Genomic DNA, 19,839 nt, shown 5'->3' with positions numbered 1-19,839 from the left:
CAGTAAACAAGGGAAAACTGAGTTATAAGAAAAATGCCCTTCTGAATCGTGTTCACCTGAGGCTATTGAGAGCTATATAAGCTTCATATATTACTTAGAGGTATTTAGGTATCTAAACACTTACCACAACAGAAGTCTACAAAGTTTATGCATACATAGATTCTTCTAGGCAGTTCACTATAACTAGTACCCAAGCCACCCACAACTATGCAGTGAAACTCCACATCACTGTATAAACAAGTGCTCCATGAAAAACAACTTCTCCATAACTCCTCAGGGGTTTGTGGATTTTTCGTTATTTGTTTATTTAAATGGCTTAACAAATGTACTCAGATGCCACAGCAATAGGCAAGATATAAGAAGCGAAGTAGAACATACACTGGAGAAAACAGTATTTTAAGATCAGATTCAATTAATCAGCTATGGATCGTTCTCTTTTCTCCATTTTATCCAGACTGGAATATTAAGTGATCAGACAGAAGCAGTTACTTGGAAGAAACTTATTTCTGGACTACAGACAGAAGGAAAGCAATTCCCTTCCTTTTTTTGATTTTTTGGAGTTTGGCGATTTTTTACGTTTACTCCTTCACAATTTAATCTGGAGCATCTTGGAGTTGGACACTGTTTCACGATTTCTGAGGTGCACCTTTCGAGAGCAAAGCAGAACAGAAAACATGTAAATGTGATCCCAAAGGCTTAGTATAAGGTAGGAATGCTGTACTGTACTCTTTTCTAAGTATTTCATTTTTAAACTTGTAAGGCAAGAAGGCAAAAATTTCCCTTTCCCATTTTCTTAAAAGAAAAATTTCTTTTCCTAGAAAACTGTGATTGCTATGATTGTAAAGTGAAACTACACACAGCCACAGAAAAACAACTGCATGTAAAATTAGAACAAAAGATAGGCAGACAAATAAGCAAATGATCAACACTTTAACAGCATCCCTTTAAGAAAAGTAATAATAAGGATATTTTTGATTCTTAAAATTTTATCTCAGTTTGTATACCTTAGATGCCAACCTAGCAGTGAATTGTAGGATTTTATATCTCTTCTATGTGGGATCACTTAGCAGCAGAGCTAGTTCTACTGTTAATTCACTATGAAGTGTATTCTGTGTATGTTACTGTGACTGATTACACTCAGCTTCAGAGACAACACTGCTGAACAGGAGAAAACTTTCATTGTGATCATGCATATGAGCAAGACTTGCCAGGTCAGTGGTCTAATCCAGAATGTTCTTATATGAGCATCAATTGCTTTCCAAAGCAAGGAAGCAGCAAGGCATTTCATACTTCTCCTGTCCTGGTGAGGCTGGTGAAGTGTCTGAACACAGAAGTAAGGAAGTTAGCAAGTGAAATTTGCTGCTCTGCCTTCAACCATACAGATTAGGCTGGAGTAGGCACCAGGAGAAACTAGACAGAGGTCAGTTCGATGAGGATGTCAGTTAAGGGTGTCCTAAAGGAAGACAGCAACTAAGCATGTGAGTTGTGTTGGGGAATCAACAAGCAGACAGTGCAGGAACAAAAATGTTGGAGCAAGAATGAAGGAAGTTTCTATAGCAAACCATTGTGCACACTTTCTGTGAGCTGACTTCTAGGACTACTAAAGCTTCATGGCCTTATGTAAAGTTTTGGCTGTCCTGAGGTAGTATTTAAAACAATCTGTCCAATAAAACTTGTCCAGGAGGCTCTAGGGCAAGGTAGATGCTAAAGGCAATGGATGCTGTATGAAGATTATACAGCCCTTCCCTGCCTTCTGCAGTGACTCTGCTGGCTTTACCAGCCACTACACGGAGAAGGTGACCCTGATAGTCATGAACACCTGCAGTTCCGTGCAAGGCTGCCCATCATGCTTGCTGTGGGTGAGGGATGTCACCAGCACCGCTACTGCCTGGGGAACAGTCATGTTTCTCTTCTCTCTCTTGATGGAGAAAGGGAACCTCAGGAGGGCAATCCTGCACAACTAAGCAGATTTCAGTGAGGAAGAAACTGGTGGTTGCTTTCCCAAGGAAATCCATGAGAGGACATACTTCCTCATGAGGAAGTTGGAAGAAGGAGAATAACAAATACAAAGACTGATGTTGTCTCTACCATGCTCCCAAGGTCCTAAGCCCATTGACATGGATTGTGAATGCCACTCATTAGGAGAGAGATGATCAGCAGATAGACTTATTTGCTATGTAATTAAATCTCTTCACGAACCACTGGCAAAGTTGGGAATGAAATGACATTATTCTTATTCTGCGATCTTGAACCAAAAGCTTTTTCTTCCTATATTCCTATCACCTTCAGTGAGGGATCAGACGGGAAGAATTATTTACTGTGTAGAGATTAGGAAACTCAAGTCAGGAATTCAGGAGTTCTACTTCCAGTTCTGTCATTGATATAATCTGTGGCCTCAGTTAAATCACAAATGTCAAGTGTCTCAACTTTGCCCATCCATGCAATGTGGACAGAATTAGTTAAATGTCTGGAAAGCACTTCAAAAAACACAGAAAAAAATGTGCAAAAATTAGCTTTTTTTTTTTTCTTTTAGTCTTTACAGCCAGGAGAATAACTCACAATGAATAATTTATGCAGTGACATGAACTCTTTTCTCATTGAATACTATTCACCACAACGTATAATTTTTTTCTGAGTTACTTCTTATTCTACACTAGTTAAATAATGCCCATAAATATTTATTGGTTTACGGGTTGTTCATGAGGAGTCTATTCAGAATATTTATTACATGAAATGTAATGAATTAGTTATTTTTGTTCTATCCAGTCTCTGCTGTCTGACTAGATTCATGTAGTTTGTTAAAGCAGGTCTTCTATGCAAATTATTTTGCTTATACACCAAATGTATTTTCTGTATAAATTTCTGCTTATAATGTTTTTTTGGGAATAGGCATCAACTCATTGACTGGAAAAGAAATTCATGTTTTAAGTCACAAATCCAGACAAAGAAAATTCAATACTTTTGTTAAGAATATCCACTTGCATCTGATCCCATAGTATCTTTTTCTTCATGTATAAAAAATGAGTCTAATGTTAGAAATATTCAATTTTTTTTTATTTCAATTAAATTACCATTAACGTCTTCACATACGAGTAATTTAACATGATTAAAGAGAATCCTCTGTGGATTTATATTTTCCAAATGGATTAGCAATTGATCTCCTGAAATTCATCAGGTACAAGTGTAAAGCTGTAAAATAGTAATTTAAGTAAATGCGAGGAATACCAAGAGGATTAAAATGAGATCTCTAAGGCCAATAACATTGCAGTGTAGATTTTATTGTAACATTAAATCTTTTGAAATATTTACAGGGAAGAAATATACTTTAGCTCTGAGACAAATTATAAAACACAGAAGTTTGAGCAACCTATAATTTACATTTTCATTTACCTGGGGGAATTATTAATTTCTAGAACTGGTTCATTATTTAAAAGGTCTTCAAGTAATATTATGAGAAAAAGTGAAAGTTTCTAGGTGCCAAGCGAAGCCTGTTTTAAATATAGTTCTGCACTTCTGTTGTTGTTTTCTAAAAAAAAAAAAATTAAATCACATTTAAAGAAAAAATGAAATATTTTTATGTTGCCTTTTCATCTTACCATGAAATCATGGAATAGCTGGAAAAGTAATTAACTATGAGGACATTTATATTTTTAATACTTACTTGGTTCTGTAAGATCTTTTTTTTTTTTTTTTAAGAAGGATTTTAAAAGAAATTAAGGATAAAACTAAAGGATTTTAAAGACAATCAAGGGATAACATTATCTCATGGGTCACAATCTTCCATATTTTCTCTATGTATAGCTGTTTTTTCCACACCAACACAGTTCTTTGACTATACGTTTTATTTGTAGTTTGTGAAAATCTCAGCATCTTTCAGGGTAATAGAAAAATAGTATGATTTTGTAGTCTTACTGTAATGTGTTTGTTTAATGTGCACATATTTGTATGTCTGTCAACCTAAATGGCTCCCTTCAGACAAGCCTCCATACCTGTAATTGTTGCATTTGTTTACAAACTGAATTTTGTACGCAAATATGTAATTTCTGCTATGGAAGACTATTGAGTATGGGGATTAAACACGTTAGTTTGATAGCTGCTAACCTTCAAAATCTTTGACTTACTGTGTGAATTAGTGCAAGAAAATACTTTTTCCCTGATAAATTTGAGACCCAACTGTGCTTGGATTAAACCTTACAATAATTGTACTGTCAACGAATATTGGATGCTAATTTAATTCAGTATAAAGAAAGCTCCAGACATAACCTCCCATTTCAATGCTCATAACTTTTATCAAATATATTATCCGACAGTAAAATTAGTTTTCTTGTCTTTTCAATTAAATCTTAAACAAATCTGCATTCTTTGGCGTATTTTAAAAAGGAAAAAAAATAATAAAAGATAAAAGACTTAACAGCAAGTATGGTTATGGATAAAGATCCAAATCTAACCTCTCCCACTAATTCTAAAATACCCAGACTTGAAAGGCATATTCTCTTGAATATTTTCTGCTGCTTTATATTCACTGACACAAGGGTACCCTTTAGCGAGATGATGTTTCCTGAGGCATAATAAGTGTTGGCAAGTTCAAAAGAAGCAGTGACTACAGAAAAGACATATACCGATTGTTTCAGACAATACAATGATCATGCATTGTCTAATCTTTCTGCACTCTCATCCTGTTACACAAAGCAACATGGGTTAAAAGAAATCACTATGAAATATAATAAGAAAATCTGCAGCAGATATCTCAGTAACTACGCATTTACCAATGATTTCACCCACAGCAACATAAACAGCAAGATTTTCATGAAGTTCTTAAGTGTAACATTGGCTTAACCCTGAGCCTACTGCTGTATGTAGGGACTCTGACTACAGATCATGCTTACACAAATGAAGTAGAAAATCACATTTTAGCACCATGCAATGCTTTCTTTTTATTTGAGATGCAGCTTGTCAGTTCTAAGCAGTTAGAAGACAATACATCATGCTCCTGTGCCCTGGTGCTACAGTTAACTTGTGAAAGAAAATGCATCATGGAGAGTAAAATGCATTTTCCCTGACTTCAGTCACCTCTACATTTCAAAACAAACCAAGTAAATCCATCTGTATCCAGAAGTTCTCAAAGCTGCTGCTACATAGTAGCTGTAACTAGAGCATGAGACAGTGATGGATAAATAGCCTGCTGTTGATTATTTTGGAAAGAAAAATATATGTATAATAAACTTTTAAGACGGTTTAAAAGGCTCTGAAGGTTTGGGATTTTAGAAGCGTAAAGTATTCCCGACTCCACTCAGTGGAATTCCACAGCTCCTCCTGCTGCTCACAACCATATATTATTAAACACAAGCAGGAAAGAAGCAGCTTGAGAAAAGCAGGTTTTTAAACACCAGATGCATGGCTGCCTCACGTGTATTTTTCCTTAGATTATTTCAGACAGCTTTTCACAATAAGCAATGAATGATGCTGTTGCCAAATTGACAAGAGTAAGCAACAAAGTTATTTGGCTCATCTCAGATTTCTGCACCACTTTATATTCCCCAGTACATTCAAACTTTTGAATTTTTGATGTCAGGGTTCCTATATGTGGGAACACTTTTTATTCTTAATTTCTTTCTTTTCCTCAATTTCAGTGCTCCCTTTGTCCTCCCTTTTTGAGGTTGCCTCCTTCCTTCCGCCTCGGGACATAATGCATGTTGCACAGCACTTCTGATATATCATCCTATTGTTTTTATTTTCGCTTTTGCAAAGTTGGTCAGAGTTCATTTATTTAACTAGTCCACTGCCTTACCCCACCTTCACATTTAATGAGAAAATTTTAATATATATGTTTTTAATTGTCAACTCTTGATTGGATATTAGCAGTCTATGAGAGGGAACTGATAACAGAAACTACATATGAGTCTGGCTGCATGCAATTACTTTCAAAAATGTAGAAAATAAACATCTGCAGACAGCTCCTCTAAATAGCAACAAGAGCCAGGCATGTGACGTGTATTCTGTTGAGCACTTCAGGGCACAGTGTTGTAGCAGGAAAACTCAGAAATAATTCACCCAAAACTACAGGAGTTTAGGCTGGGAGGTGTTTAAGACAAGTAACTTCTTTACAGAGGCTGTACCCACGTGGAATTAAGGAACTAAGGAGCAATCGTGAAGAAACCGAAGGGCTGGATTCTTAGAAATGGGGTAGGGAAATTTGCACATCTGATTTGCTCCCAGGAGGAGAAGAAAACAAAAAGAAAACCATTTATTAGTAATGTAAATTTCATTACTTGAAAAACAAACCAAAACAATATTTTAATGCAATGGATCAGATCAACATATATATATATATTTACTGTAGGTGGATTGCATTGCTATCAGGATGAGAGAAGGGATTGTCCTGCTCTAGGCTGCACTGGTGTGGCCTCACCTTGAGTACTTTGTGCAGTTTTGGATGCCACAGTATAAAAAGAACATGAAACTATTAAGAGAGAATCCAAAGGAGGGCTACAGAGATTTAGAAGGGTCTAGAGAGGAAGAAGTATGAACAGCAGCTGAGGTCCCTTGGTTTGTTCAGCCTAGAGCAGAGGAGGCTGAGGGGAGGCCTCATGGCAGCTGCAACATCCTTACAGGGAGTGAAGGAGAAGCACTGAGCTCAGTTCTCTCATGACAGCTACAGGGCCCAATGTGAATGGCATAGAGCTGCATCAAGGGAGGTGTTAGGTGTTAGGAAAGGGTTCTTCACCACGGGGCGATGGGCATGGAACACACTCTCCAAAGAAGTGGTCATGGCCCCAAGCTGCCAGAGTTTGAGAAGCATTTGGACAATGCTCTCAGACATTGGGTTTCAATTTTGGATGGTCCTATGTGGAACCAGGAGTTGGATTCAGTGATCCTTGTGGATCACTTCCAACTCAGGATATTCTATATCAGTATCCTCTTGTCCCATCACCACAGGATAAAGAAGGAAACGTTGGATTCACTGCTGACAGGGAGTGGAAAAGTTGGAATTAAGGGAATTCTTCCAACAAAAAATGACTTATTTCTTGTCCTCAAGCACCCAGGAGCATCCTCCAGCTCCACCTCTGCTAACTCTTCCCAGACAACCCTTCAACTACATCAGCTCCCGCCATCTTCTGCAGAGATCTTACTCTGCTGTAACACTTGAGTTTTCTTTTCAAGGAACTTTTTTCCTTCTCTTGGTCATAACAAAATTCAAGTTTCCTTACAGCACTGCAAAGGTTTGATCCAGCTTTTGTCTAGCCACAGAAATGAACCACCATCCTCTGCTACTTCCCAATATTGCAGTATTTAGCACAGTAAGGAATCCTAGGGAGATCAAACACAGACAGATTGCACAGTACAAACCACTTAATTCCTGAGCAATGTGGGGAGCTGGGCAAGCAGTATCCCTGGTCAGCACCTCCTCATTTTTAAGCTGGAAAGTAACTTGTGGTAAGAAGCCATTCCTTTTGTTTAATTTTTGGCTTTTATCTTAAGGCCAAGCTGTCACCACCTTTTTTTCAGCCACAGACTTTGGATTCCATGCTCTGTGGCTGTGAAATAGATATGAAATACAATTTTGGAGGCAAGCTTCAAAAATGACAGTCCTTGATACCCAGCATTCCCTAGAGCTCTTAGAGAAACTGTGAGCACTGCTAGCTTTTTAGCAAGATTTTTATTATTATAGAGTAAAACTTGAAAGGCGGGGGGGGGGGGGAGGGAGGAAAGAAAGCCAGACTGACTGGCGACTTCACGGTTTCTTACTGCTGGTAAACTAGACATATCTTGAAATCCAGCAGGTTAATCAGAGCAATAACGGCTGTTAAGCATCAGTGACTTATGGTGGATCTTTTCTCTAAGTAAATGATGGAAAAAACATTAAGGGGACTCACGGGCAGATTCTCTCATCAGGATCACATTCACTGCAAGTCACACTGAGCATTAGTACAGTCAGATTGTTTTAAAGGGACAAAGATACAGAGAACATGGGAAAGAACAATATCCATCAAGCTCCATGATTTTGAATTTCTCAGAGGAGATCTACGTTGTTTGCACTTCTTTGTAGGAGGTGACAAGACAAGAAAAATTCTAAATTGCAAGAGTGCTTGGGTTGAGTGTGGAGTCCATGCTGCAGACTCTCTCTTCAATTGAGTATGTAAGACTTGATTAAGGAGCAACCAGGAAGGAGGGTAGAACCTTAGAAATTAGAAAGTGACTCTGCATTAGCTCAAAACAGTGGTTCTTGGATTGATTCTGCCACACAGTTGCTACAGAGGAAGTTGTATTGCTGTTGATGACAACAAAACAGTGTCCCAGGTAGGTACCCTTGACCTAAACACACTACGTGGATTTTAAGCAAATCCTGCAAATAAGTTGAATATGGAGTACTGTATGTCAGAGCCTAGTGGGTATAATCTTTTTCAGTGTCAGTAGTTTCAGGAGGAAAGCAGATACTCTAAAACATCCTATTGGTATGAAGAAGGACTTTACAGCTTATTTCAACTATAAACCTTTTTTATTTCCACAAATCAAAATATTACCTTATTGTAAGAAAACTGTGCTACTTCACTTGCCTTAAAGTACTGCTGGTGGGACCTGAGATATGTCACAGCTTCATGCCATATTCCTGGGCTGGGTGTTTTTCCTCTTTCATGATGAGAAGTTCAGCTCACTCCAGCATGAAACCAGTTGATTGAGACCACAGCTGGGAGCTGGACCACACATATAGACAAACACCACAGAATTTCTTTGTTCTGGACATCACCCTGTAAAACAGTAAGGCCAAAGCCACATTGTAATCCCTAACTCCCTGCTATTCTTTATTTCCCTCTTTTTAGGTACGGGCAAAGATCTGTTGTTTTCTATACATTGTTCAATATCAGTGTTCTCCATATCCTATATATTGACTTGCAATCCACCACACAGTCAAAGGATCTTTTTGCCAGCTTTTACTTTATAGAACCATATTCAAATTAAAAAAAAAAAAAAGTATAAAGTATAAACTGATCACTTTCCACTTATCACTTTAAGAATTAATTTTTAAGGCATTTTACCAATTTAAACTTTGGTTTTAAAGTAAATCTAATTATTTATGGTAGCATTCACTAGAATCTTCTGTCTGGAATCCGTATAGTTCTTTTAAATGATCATCAGGCACACAAGTTTACTTATTCCTTATTTTGATCAGAATAAAACAAATGCAGCAAAAAATTTAAAAAGACACTCTCAGGAGACAGTAAGTGTTGGATCCTGTTGGCCAGATGAAACAAAATAAGCTGGCCTCTGATATGAGTTATGCTGATTTTTTTCTGAGATACTTGAAACGGACAAGATGGGATGAACATACAATTCCGTATCTCAAGGGTAGTATTGTGAGTGCTCAGAAAATGATGCAAGCCTGATGTTTTCACTTTAACAAAGCTGCTTTCTAATACTGAAAAGAAATCAGAATGACTAAATTCAATAATTCCACTTACTTCTACCCAAGCAAGATTTCATTAGAGATCTCTATACTCCTCTATAGCCACTAAGAAATCCTGACAATTTTAGCAGGTCTATATCCTAGCACACCATTTACATCTTGCCAGATAGACCAGATCAATACACTCATTCCACTGTCATTTGGAAAAAATCAATAGAGAACAGCATGTGAAGTGGAGAGTCAACAGAATCAGAGTTAAATCCATGTACATTAAAGCAAGGTCAGACTCCAGTCTGAGGAAAACTACTGCCTTCCATGAGTGAAAGGCTTCAAAAATACCATTTGGGGCACCTTGAATGGTGGATAGAAATGTCTTACACACGAACAGATGGACTTCTGTTATACTTCTGTATTAAAAAACAAAACAAAAAATCATGAAGACTTACATTGCATCAGTGGTCTTTTTGGAAGCATTTATAAAAATGAAGTAGCAAATCAACAGCAAAAGCATCTATGGTGTTTTATTATCATCTTTTAAAAGAGGTACACATTTTCTAGGCAATACTTAATTTCTAAAATCTGAGGGGAAATGTGAAATATTTCATTATCATAAATGACAGACTGTCAAAAAAAGGTCTCTGCAGCAAGTGAGCTGAAATTGGTAACACTAGGCTTACAAGGGACAATGAAGTGCAACCGGAACCATCAAAGAAGCAGGAACCTATAAGGTGCCTGAAAAGGTGACAGAGCAGCCTCCAGCTTCCATGTCTGAAAAACAGAGTAGTGTTATATCATCTGGGCTGACTTCACTGCCAACTACCATTAAACACTAAAGCTGAAACATACATTAGCTCTTTTTCCACAGCTTCAACTATTGTTTTCTTGTTCTCCTTTCCAACGTGCCACAAGTTTCTGGGCCAATCTTTAGTGCCAGTTCAAATTAAGGATTTTTCATTCTTTAAAACTTAATCCAGAAAACTGTAATACCGAACTTGTTCTGATTGGGTGTAGACCAGGAGTCAAAAGACCATTCATCTTATGTAGTAATACATGCCTTAATATTCAATGCTTATTTGTTTTTGTTCTTTTATTTAAATTTGTCTTGAATGGGACAGGATGTTTTAATTGGCAGAGTGTGTTCTGATTGTCTTGCTTCCTTTGAATGGATCTCATTTTCATGCCCCTATTTCATCTGTTCCAAAACCCCTGTATTCAGATCAGCTTGGTTTGCATTTTAAGAGTAGTTCACTTGGTTTGGGTTACTTGAAACATGCAATTGATTATAATCTACTGAGAAATAATGCAAGACATTCACTCCTTCTGAGTTGTCATTAAACAAAGATAATCTATGTCTGGAAGCATTTTAACATGAAGACACTGTGGACAGTCATGGATTTGACATAACCATTTTTCTAAATGATGGTTGACTGCTGTGGTTTGTTGGTTTGGTTGTTTTGTTGGGTTTTTTTTTTTTTTTTTTTTTTTCCTTCTATTCAGCGCTAGCTACCAGTGTTAGTAATATTTCCATCTAGGAAAGTTCATTGCTGCCTGGTAGTACTTTAAGAAGAATGAAGGAATACCAACCATGAGAGAGTTTGAGCAGCGACTGTCAGAAAATAAGAATGGTAATATTTTTTTTTGAAGTAGAATTGAATATTTCTTTCCTATGACATAAAAAAAAAAAAGCAAACTTTTACAAGCCATGATTTGTCTTGGCATTTGTCACACTCCAATATAAAGGAGGGAGACGAGGTTCTTACATTATGTGTATACCCGGCGTGAGATTAAGAAACAACGGTTCAGATGTACGTCCGACCAGTTTATTACCAATACTGACCAGGGAGATGGGGAAGGCGGACACTGTTCGGGTGATGGGGAAGGGAAGGCGAGCGATAGGAAAGATAGGAAAGAAGCAAGGGTTTGTACAACGCGGGGAAAGTCACCAGCCAGGATCCTAGGGGCGGTCCGGTTGCAAGCGGCTCCGACGGTCCGAGGCAGAAGAGCAGGGGCGGCAGAAGCGGGGATAACAGCAGCAGCGAAGGGCAGCCCTGAGCAGCAAGCAGCTGTCCTGGAGAAGAGGCACCGGGTCAGCACAGGAGAAGCAGCGAACAGTGATCAGTTCGTGAGGGTTCAGATGGTAGAACACCAACCCAACAACCAAACGTGGAGGTCGATCCCTCTTTTATCCTCCATTTTTCCTGCCTACGTGACAAAGCCCATGCGAGGATGCCAGGCAAGCGTCTCCTGAGATGGCTATCTCCCCACGGAGACAAGTACCACAAAGAAGAGTGTTCAGCTGCCATTGAGCTGCAGCTTATCTCTCTTTCGTTGCCCCAGGACATGCCCATCTGCTTGTCCCTTAGACAAAGGATTTCACAGCCCTTGCCCAGGACAAGCTTGGACATGTTTGGACATGTTCATCAGCAAACTTTGAGGCAATGGTATAAATAATAGTCTCTTACAGCATTATCTTGATGTTACCTGCAATAACATCTGTATGCTGCACCCACAGTGGGTGGGCATTCAACCTGTAACTTCCAAAATTGTCCTTAGCATTATTTTGAGATTTTTTTCATCTTCTTTTCTAAACTTCAGACAAACTTTCTACTTTAAATTACGTATTGCAAGTTCTCACCACTGTTTCTTTTCTTGTTTCCTCCAATGTTCTCAAATGAGATCTGTTGATATCTGGTGATTTATGCAACTTGATTTTCTCAAGTTATTCTATTCCATTCACCTCTTCATCAAAAATTAATTAATTAACTTAAACCAAAAATTATCTAGTTCTGTCTGCATGGTGTTCGAGTTACTTGTGTAAATAACTGAAACATGGGGTCATTTTTTTTAATTCTTGAATGTATTGAAACTGTGGTCTTTCACATAGGTCTATACAAATAGTCCTTTTCCGAAGTCTTCAGTTTAATAACTTATTGTTGGTATAATGGGCTGCAGTTATATTGGTTTGGGGCACTAAACAATAATATTAAACTGTAATCACCTTGCATCACAGAGAGAAGTAATTGCTAACTTGTTTTTGGGCTAATTTGCTTGACAGTAACTCCCACCTAGAGGTAACTGTTTCTTTGAATTGCATTGGCAGCCTTGCAGAAGCCAACACTTCAGATAAGGGGCTAAGCTGGAAGGGGATGAATATAAGCCCTCCCATAGAGATTAATTACAAATCCTCCCCTACAAGTATCTCCATCTGTAGAGCTCCCACAGAGATCGTCATTGCATGTTTAATATTGAAGCATATTAGTGGGAATTAGAACTGGGCTCACTTGCCAAGAATACATCTTCTGCATTCAATTACATATCTTAATTTATGCAACTATTACTCTTCAAATGTAAGAGCATCTACATACACTTCTGGATGACAAAGTGAAAGGAGACAGACCACATGGAAATTAATAGATACAATAAGAATATTAACAGATGTCTGTCAGACCTCTATCCTCTACCCCCTAACATGACATTGGTTCTAGCTATCCAGTTAAGGAAACACCACATCTTTTTCCAACTGATCTCTACCTGAAAGTTCCTTGGATAGAGTGGTAGTAAGTGGCATAGTAAAAACCCAAGCTATGTAGGTTTTGGCCTGTCCAACACTGAATTTGCAAACAACACTACAGGGAACAGACAATGTAGTGATGACAATAACTAAGAGTCTTAATACTTGGTTTTAGGGTGAGATTCAACATAGAGTATCTGCTTATTGAAGTGTTTGATTTGTCCTCCACAGAATCCATAGCACATTCCTACTACTCTACCTCAACAGATTTTCTGAAGTTTCATCTGGGTAGAATTCTGTTCAACCTTTTTTGCACACATTCAAGATTCATTATCATTAATCTTTTCTGCGAGCAAATTAAGATGGTCAAGTGAGACAAACATCCTCATACTTAATTTCCTTCCAGTCTTTGTTTAGATCAATAGAAGAGAATTTCTTGATTTTTCATGGTTTTTGTTTGCAGGTTGTATTAATCTCAACAGTATTTCAGTGCAACTGCAAAGAAAAAGCTTGCTAGTATTTTGCTAACAAAATCATTTTAGGTCTATAATATGACACAGGTGAAAATAATTTTGAAAAAAAAAAACTTGTGGTGAAGAAATAGTAATGAGCAACTGCAAATGTGTTTTTTGTGTGGGATTCTCAGATAAATAGCATCTACTAACTCTCTGCTGACTCTGTAATTCACCAGCAAACACACTGACATTTTTAAGAAAAACTGATCAAGTTACATAACAAGTAAACATCTATAGGGCTCTCCAGGCTTTCTTCCAGTGAAAACAACCAAAGTGATAAATTCATAGGGAAAACTTTCTCATTGTTGAAGCTTCTATGTTTTTAACATAGAATTAAGCCCTCAGGTGGGTTTTACAATTTTTTAGTTACTTTATAACAAAAGCATTTTTTTATTCTTTGTTAAAAGCCCACCAGTCTTACAGCACTGAAAACTTTCAGGTTAATTAACATGCTGAAACGGTGGTTAGGTGTTCAGTTTGTGGCTAGCAATACAGTATTTCTTGGTATTTTTTCCACCAACATAGTTAATTGATAGATCTTGTTTACATCATAATGAACAGTAAGCCTTCCACAAATTTTAGTTAGTATGGGGCCACATTAGAAGCATTATGTGAAGAAGTAAATACAAACTCTCTATCCTACAGCTTAATAAAATAAAAACTGGAAAGGCAAGCTAACAGTGAATTTAATCTCTTGAGCACCACCTAATGACCGAATTGTAAAATCACAGTGAAAAGTAAGCACATTAGTAATCGTGTTAAAAAAGATTGAACCTTTTGACTCAGGTTGGTCTAGAATTACCATCAGAGGTTCAAATGAAAAGGAGCTTTTTGCTGAAATGGAAAACTCCATGACTAGTGCCCATTTTGACAAAATTACTGAGGAAGTTCCCTATGAAAATATCACCTGTAAATGCTAACATTCTCTTCTGAAGAGGCCTTGATTATTTTTTTCCTAGCATATAACCACAGAAGTACTTAGACTGTTAAAAAGACTCATTGGTTTTAGTTTTCTCCTGAAAGAGGAAGAAATATGTATTAACAAGAGGCAACTAAGTATAATCTTTCAGTGTTTTCAAATATTCCCTGGAACTAGACTTGCAAATAGGACCTCAAAGTTTCAGCTGTGTTTTTGCTAGTATAGTATTTTGGTATTTACAATGGTGCATGCACATGTCATTTTTCTTTAATCTTCATAATTCTGTCCAAAAACCAAATTATTTAAGGACAGTTTAAAAAAAAAAAACACCTCCAGAAAGCAGCTAGGATGACTAGTATGAATAAATATTAAGGCTTTTCGTATCCATGTATGAATCCCTTATATGGCTTAAAGCATCAGTCCTCAGCCAAAAATTAGGTTCAAGGTCAGGAAGGACAAGATTAAAAAAAAAAAAAAAAGTAGTGAAGAGAATGCAAAGACAGAAATTAGATAGACATGGAAGGACAAGAAAAGATGTGTATTTGAGTAGAAGAGAAGGTTGTACAGAGCAGCAAAGTCATCTTAATGAAGAAGGAAGAAGTGACTGTACTTCCACCGAAGGTTGGATAAAGGACACATTAAATGCATTTATATATTTAAATAAAATATAAAAATAAGCATTTTTATGCTAAACTAGAAAGCTCAAATTGTTCAGGACAAACTGAGGCACAGATGGGATACTCAACATGTCCTAAATATAGGAAGCTAATCTTCCTAATAGCCTTAGAGATATACTGAAGGAGGGTTTAGTTCAGATCAGGAGTGTACTGGTACTGAGAGGAGTCTTTTGGTGGTGCCCACTATACTGCACTTCTGTTTGTGGCATGGACTGATCACAGACCACACAAACTAAATTTCAGTGATGAATGTATGCTGCAGTGCCTTAAAGCATAGATACCTCTGGGTCTGATTCTGCAAGAGCTGAACCAGCTTGGACTACATCTTGGTGAAGTTCTGCTGGGAAAGTCAGGTTTTCAGCAGAAAAAGCCTGTGGCAGGCTCAGAAAGCCCTACAGAAGCAGCTTTCCTCTGTGCCATCATCACAAATCAGTGCTCCCAGCACTGCTGCAGCCATGGATTTGCTGTCACACCTTTAAAGGTGAGAGCTAATTCCTAGGAAATTCTCACCCTGAAAACATCTGGAGATTTTCCAATAATTACCGGTGACATCTCTAAAAAAAAAAAAAAAAAAAAAAAAAAAAGACACCTGTCACTAAGTCTTTAAAAAAAATTTAAAAAGCGCATTTCAAGTGAGTAGTTGTGCAACAGCTCTAGATTTCAGCTTTCTCTTTGAGCCTGGCATGTCCTGGCAGAGACAGTGGCATTTCCCTTGGAGTCGAAGCTTCATCATTATGAATGCCACTTTCACTCCAAACATTGGCGGCCATCAACTCAGCCTTTGTGCCAGTGTGAAAATTGTTATTGAGCGAGGGTGGGATGAAGCTGGCTAAAGTAAGGGCCTGATTTACAATTTGTTCTCCACCCAGCTTCACCCACTGCCTGTGTGTGGCACACAGGGCTCCCATTAGCAGGTGTCGGTGGCCCAGAAGTGCTTGTGTAGGTTTGTCTGGGCACCAAGAGAGGCTGGGCCCTGAAAAGCAGGTGCTAATTGATTGGGGTTAGTGCAGCCACCGGGGCAGAAAGACTCAGTGTTCTGCAGTCCCACCTCCTGGCATGGTGAGTGGCAGTCAGCATTAATGCACTTCATTAAAAAACACCACTCTGTCCATCAGAAGAGCCCCCAGATCACAGCGTGGACTGAAGGGCATTGAGTGAGTGCTGGTGGGAAGTTTGCACAGCACCTGCCCATGTTGTATCTGGCACGCTCTACTGCTGGTAGGCCCCATCTTTCATGAGCATATAATCTTGCATAGATTTTTATATTTTTTAAACATATATATATAGCCTGAGTAGAAGAAGTGGGTGTTGGGCTTTCCGCCACTTTGCCCCCACAAGGAACCTGAGCTCGAGAGCAGTGGCGACAGAAGTAGCAGCGATTTCCAACTGAACAAGCTTTTGCTGGACCAAATGTAATTAAACAAGGAGAGTTCCATCGGCCAGAAGGGGGCAGGGCAGGCCGGGAAACCGCCGGCAGCGCTGCGCCAAAACCAGCTGAAGCTGTCGTGGAGCGAGGGTCGGGAGACCGAGGAGTGGGTAGGGGGAGGCACACTACTGCGAGGGGATCGTCTCTTTCAGTCCCACACTTGGTGTCAAATCTCAAGGCCATCAGTTTCACAAACAGCAGTCAAAATGTTGGTGTTCACTGCAGGGGAGTTGGACTTGATGATCTTTGAGGCCCCTTCGACTCAAAAAATTCTGTGAAGTAGTGGCATTCTTAAGTTAGGGAGTTGAGATGTTCTGCTCCTCGTTTTCAGTTTTTCTCCTGGCAGTAGACCTCTGCTTCTGAATACAGTCAGCTTGCTGCCATCAGGTGGATGGCCCTAATACCTTCCAATCCCAGCTGGCTATCTGCTCCTGCAAGGTTTCACAGCTCCATTGTGTGATAACTGGACTGTCACAGTGGCTCCATCACATGCTGGTGGTGCATGTGTGCTGACAATGCTGTGAGCTCAAGTGGGCAACCACGCTGTGCTAATGCTGGCATAGCTCCCATGACTCAATGCTCACCATAAGATGCATGAGTAAACATCTTAATTTGCTGCGGAGAACTGAGTACCCGTGAGGCTCTTAGGTTCTCATATAGTTAATATTTGAATAAGTTTTTTGAGCTACTCAGGAGAATGAGTTTCATTGAAAAACCACACCTGTCAGTTGTGTTCCATTTGCGTTATATTTAGGTCTGCTTAGACAAGAAAGTGCTCAGCTAGTTGACAAAAATAGATGGAAAATAAGTGAACAAGGAGAGGAGAAAGATAGTTATCAGAGATGTCAGGGAATTGGGCACCTCAGTCAAGTCTGACTTGCAGCTTATCATTTCTGTTCAGAAGAACATGACAAAAAGTGCATGGCCATACACACCAGTTCTGCCACCCTTTCAACATCTATTCTGCAGAAAAATCAAATCTTTGTCCTTCAGGCAATTCCCCAGAGAGGAAAATTAAGGCTATATATATACACACACACATGCTCTGACTGCGCCATTAATGTATTTAAAGTATGACACATTACACGATGCTTTACTCCATTATTTCTTGATGCAGCTCTCTTAATATTAATTGATCCATTACCACTAGAGGTGCAAAATAGCTGAAGTAAAATTTCCAGCAAAGTGCACGTGTGCTGAGGTGGATGGTACTCCTGCATATCCAGGAGTTATACCAGGCTGTTTTTCCTCTGTTACTCTTCTGCTGTGTACAACAGCAGGGTGGCAATACAAAAATGACTTAGCAAGATGATCACATGCCCCACAGGGAAATTCAGCATCTTATTTCATTGGTTATTGAAGAGAGGCCTGTAATTGGAATGCTTATAAATATTTGATACTATTTGGCTTTTTTTTTTCCTTGTATTGCAATACGAATTTCAGTTTTCCCTCATAGCTGTGGTTACATGTCAAAGCCTGACCCATCTTTTTTAAATCTGATGAGACAAAAAGCTGCAGAACAGTGAGGAAGTGAAGGCAGCTTTTAGCTGAACAGCACAAACTCACACAAAAGGCCAATATGAAAACCAAGATTAATATCCCCATGCAACATGCACTGTATTTTCAAAAGTCAAGTGCCTGGGTCTCTTTGCTGCCATGTGCATTAGAACAAGTATTTGTAATGTGTTGTAAAGCTAACAAGCTTGGTTAAGCAGAGGTGTGTGGTCTTTCAAAGTATATTCCCAAGGTATAACCTCCCTCCTCAAGAAACTCATTTATCACTGTGATGGTTTCACCTCATTTGAAGCCAAGTTATTGTCACCCTTAAAATAATGTACCTTGACAGGAAAAATGAAATTCATGTGAATAGTTATACAGTCATCACACTCTGGTGTCAAAATATAGACTATCATGTCAAAACATCAAGCAGATGAAAACTTTTTCTATGTTATGTGTTGTAGGTGGTATTTTTATCACAGCTTATTTTTTTTAAACTGGATGTAAGTATTTGGTCATGTGCATATGGAATAATACACGGCCTGTGGTTCGCTGTCTTTACAGGGAGGTGTACATGCTTCATAGCAGCCCTGGTATGGCAGCCAAGGCTTTTAAAACGTTCAGCCAGACTGAGAAATGTGCACATGTATTTAATAGGCAGTAACTGTTTAAATGATTGGTCACCCCCCAGTGCACAGCTATATTTCAGGTGTTGTGAGTGTGCTAAATCTTCTCCCGTCCTCTTTCTGCGACTGATGTTTGCACACTGGAGTCTCTTAAATCTTTCTCTTTGACCCTCCATCCTCAAAAGTCATTGAGGACCCAAGGCTGGACTAAATGAAGCTCCGAGTGGAAACTGTTCCAAGTTAAATTGTAGTCCCTCAGATATGTATTTTCAAATCACTTTGACACCCAGTGCTTGCTCTGGAGGAGCCCTGCAGCACTTTGTGTCAAGTGCAGTCACAGCTGCCTCTGCTTGAGTTGCAGGCTGCCTGGGCCTCTGCTTGTGGCTTTTGGCCCTGGTATTTGGGGATTTTATTTTTGAACACTTTAGGTTTATCGGCATTTTTTTTTCTTTAACTGACCTCTTGTATTTTTTTTTTTAATTTCAGTTTCTGAAATAATTCATTATGTCCTCATACAACTGTTTTCACCTTTACTAATTTTCTAAACATTCTTGAGGGTCATCTGACATTTCTGTGAATGTGCCATAAGATATTATCTCTGTGGCTATACCTGTCAGGGTAAGCAGGTGTACACAGCTGAGGAGACAACTTTTGTATCTCTCTTCACCAATGTTTGCATTTTCAGCTGTAAGAGGACCTTTAAATTTGCTTTTAAACTTTCACTTAAGCATCCTGAATTTCACAATCTTTTTTTTTTTTTCTTCTGATACCTAGGGGCCTGGAAAAGAAGGTTAGAATTGCTGTGAAAGCAACAGGTGACATCAATTATGGGAGATGAGCTACACATAAACAAAAAGGGAAAGGCTCACACAGGGAGGAAAAAAAGCAAACAAACTTTCACGTAGGAGTGTTTCTTCTGCCTTCCCTACCAGTTTACTTCTGACTTGCATGTCTTTCTCATAATTGTATTAAATCTGGTTTACCAAGTTGTCAAGCATGGAGAAAAGCGATTTGTCATCATTTTTCATTTAGATACAGACACAATCAAAAGAAATAATTCTGCAGGAGTTCTGGGGCACTGGGCTTAAAGGGGCTTAGAGGCTGCCTCAGAAGCCACCTTGCCCTCCTTACTAAAGGCTCAGAAGTCAAGGATGAATAAATATTATTTAAAACTTAAAAAGCTCATTAGTAATGCTCTGATGCAAATTCTTTTTGAAAGAACATTCAGTTTTGAAAGAAACCATTTGCAAGGATTTATTTTACTG

General features: G+C 38.6%; 1 long non-coding RNA gene across 1 annotated transcript in view; it reads left to right on the top strand.

The window, feature by feature from the left end:
- The first annotated feature begins 597 nt into the window (after positions 1–597).
- LOC136048238 (uncharacterized) overlaps positions 598–19,839 on the top strand; it is a 41,132-nt gene continuing 21,890 nt past the window's right edge. Inside the window, exon 1 of the long non-coding RNA XR_010622163.1 lies at positions 598–706. This is a non-coding gene — a long non-coding RNA (uncharacterized LOC136048238). The remainder of the gene's footprint in view (positions 707–19,839) is intronic.

This window comes from Cyrtonyx montezumae, unplaced genomic scaffold (assembly GCF_038088225.1).
Source record: "Cyrtonyx montezumae isolate F1298 unplaced genomic scaffold, pur_monq_1.0 scaffold_2, whole genome shotgun sequence".
NCBI classification, from domain to species: Eukaryota; Metazoa; Chordata; class Aves; order Galliformes; family Odontophoridae; genus Cyrtonyx; species Cyrtonyx montezumae.
Note: the sequence above shows the minus strand (reverse complement) of the source record. Positions and strands in the feature narration are given on the sequence as shown.